The sequence below is a fragment of the Trachymyrmex cornetzi genome, unplaced genomic scaffold (genome assembly GCF_001594075.2).
Source record: "Trachymyrmex cornetzi isolate Tcor2-1 unplaced genomic scaffold, Tcor1.1 scaffold144, whole genome shotgun sequence".
In the NCBI taxonomy this organism is placed as follows: Eukaryota; Metazoa; Arthropoda; class Insecta; order Hymenoptera; family Formicidae; genus Trachymyrmex; species Trachymyrmex cornetzi.
Window position 1 is genome coordinate 592004 of NW_017296027.1, and position 3286 is coordinate 595289.

The window sequence follows — 3286 nt, forward strand, 5'->3', positions numbered from 1 at the left end:
AGAGAGAGAGAGAGAGAGAGAGAGAGCATGGCGTAACGAGTTGGGTTGATAACGAATTGCTATATAATAAGTTGCGTCTTTATAATGAGTTGCGTTTGGTTTCACGAGAGAATCGCGAAAGGAGAGAACGAGATTAACGAAGTAAGTAGCGTTTCATGTAAAAGAGATTCCTTCGGATAAATAAATCCTGTTGTATCTTACATCTCAGAAGTGGGATAACCTCGCTGTGGGCTCGTTCATTGACACCGAGCGCTAGAAAGCACGATCGAAAGGACAAGGAAAGACGAAACCGTTCGCACGAACGACACAGTCGCGATCGAGAGGAACGGAACGACGACAGAGAATCGATTGAGAAACGGCGACATCGGCACAGTCGTCGTGAACAACGTGATCGCGGCGAGAGCAAAAGCGATAGCCGCAGTTGCAGCCTCGGACAACGCAGAGGCAAATGCAGTGATTGGGATCATCGTCGAGAGGAGCGTACACCGAGCGTAAGCGACGAAACCATTGATCATGCGAAGCGAAACGCTAGCGGCGATGATCGCGATACGAGATTCTTTTTCAGTGAATTAATAAAGACAATCAATAATCGCCCGGAGGGAAACAAGTTTCCTATGTTAGGTAATGTAATACCCGAATTTGATCCTATGAGCAAAACCGTTCATAATTGGTTAAATAAAGTAGAAGAGTGTGCTAAAATGTATAAATGGGACAGTGACCAGATAATTCATTATGCTATGCCTAAGCTCGGTGGGGTAGCCAAAACGAGGTACCAATTCTTACCGACGATGCCGTTCTCGTGGTTAGAATGAAAGGGTTGTGGGGTATTTTATTGGAATAGACTTTTTCCTCGAAGTATAGAATATTGCATATTTTGATGGAACGTGTAATGATCGGCGCACATCCGGAGGTCCCGGCCCTCTAACGGCGTCGGTTCGAAATAAATTTTTTTTTTCCTAAGTCCACCCGTTGAAATATCGGAAAAAAAACTAGCAGTCAATAGATATGCGATCGAAGAACTCATTTTCAAAATATAAATTTTTTTTTCTGTTAATAACAAAGGTCGAATAGATTCGGTTTCCTTCAACGGGTATCAAAGAGACAAACAAAACGGACAGGAAGCAGATCTCCTCATAACGGTGTGGTATGGGTGGCACCAAGTTGGACACGGCTCAATTGGACACGAGACACTCACAGCGCTTGAGATTACAAAGCTCCTAAGCACCGGTCGCTGTGATTGGTGGCGTCCAATCGAGCCGTGGTCAATCGGGATCACTCCATGCGGACAGGGCGTTTAAAGTCGGGGACGCTACCCCGTACTGGTACAGCGGAGACTGAGTCTCCTTTAAGGGATACCGGACCAACGTACACGAGGCAAGGAGCAAACCTTTTGACGATGCCGTAACACTGGGCGTTAGAAGTCGGGGAATTCCCTATAAGAACCGGCGCATCGGAGGTGCCCCTATATGGAGGGTACCTCCTAGGGACCCCGAGTGGCTCTTGCCCAATTGGTACTTGTGGAGACCTTGCAGCCGGAGGACATCCGCCTGCCAATCCGGATTCGGCCTCGGCATCGAGCACACGCGGGAGACCAAGCCTCGCAAGGACACACATAGTTAGTAAGTTGCGCTAATATAAAACGATAAAAACAAAAAAAAAATATATAGATATAAATGTATATACGTTTACCTAAACAATAAATATCTCGTTAGATGTAAGGTAGAAAAAGACCGCAACAATAGCGGAAATCCGAATAGTCGACTAGAATTTAGTTTTCCTTCTGTTAAGTTAGGGCGAGAGCCCGCCATAAACGGCTAAAAATAAAATCATTTATTTTGTTGGAGGCACATGGCCTTAAATGTTTCGGAAAAACCGAAACAGTAAAATTAAATGCGTCGTGAGTATACCAGATGACAATACGTAGTAGGGGCCGGAATTATAGAGTCCGCGAAATTGCCAATTAATAGAGAAGGAATCGCGGGATCCAAAAATGCGACAGATGTCTGGATACGACGCGGAACGAATACGGGAACTGAATATGGTCGGAAAACATGTACCGGGTGTGTTCGAAATCCTGTTAGGGCAAGAGAAACCGTAAAAGAGCGAGAAACGCGACCGCTACTGCGGCTTATAACACCTATTAGGAGCGGAATCACAAAATTTGAGCATACGGAACATACCGGGTGTATCCGAAATCCTGTTAAGGCATAAGAAATTGTAAGATAGCGAAAAACGCATTCGTTATAGTCAATAGGGCATGGAAAGCGACATGACCACTAAGTACGAACCCAATACATATACCGGGTGTCCGTGAAATTTCGTTAAGGCATCGAAGGGACCAATAGTCACAAATGTAAATATTGTATATAGATAGGGGGTGCAGCCGGGAAATCTCGCTAACCTGTAAATAAATTTTATTCTTACCTGTAACTCCAGCGGGAGAACACGAGCGGCAGCATCCTTCCAATACGGGGAGTACCTAAAAATAAAAGAAAAGTAGAGGATAAAAAAATTATAACTATAAAGTGCAGGGACAGAATCGAACGGCATAAATGATTAGGATAAGCGAGCGCCGTGAGCGCTTACAGCGCGTAAAGATACGTACAGATGCGAGAACGATGGAGGGGATAAGCGATAGAGATAAGAAGGCGAGCGTGGGAGCGCTCGAGGCAGTTGGCCAGCTGTAGAGAGGAGGTAGTAGGCAGTCAAGAGCCGAAGCAGAACGAAGCAGAAAAAGAGCGAACTACAATATGGCAGCAAGTAGTAGCTTATGTGTAGATTAGTGGAGCTCTCTTCGGAGCACTATCGGATTGCGTCGTCGCGGATCACTATCCGGAAATTTACCGAGTCGGCCGATGGTCATCCAGGAGTTGTAATTGGGAATATTTCAAGAGCGTACCGAACAACGGCATGAGCGTAATAGTGATCGGGGGTTTACCTCAGCGTTAATGGTCTAGCATTAAGTGAACAAGGGTGATGGACGAAAACCCAGACTGCGAGAATTGTGTGTAATGAGCGGCGGGCGGATCTGGCGCAATCTCCTAAAGCGGGGTTACACGGACAAATGTAAATGAGAGCAACAGAGAATTTATGAATAAACTAGCGTTGTTAGTTTCCTGAAATAGTGATTAATCATTTAATGAAAACCTCTCCCACTGCGACCGAGAAGAGCCGGAGTAAACCGGAGGAGTGGCGCAGGGTATAGGGGTTTTTTTTTTCCAAGTGCACATTTTGAGTTAGGATTTTTCTCGTATAGTAGGAGGCAAGGGGAACAACTTCCGGTAGG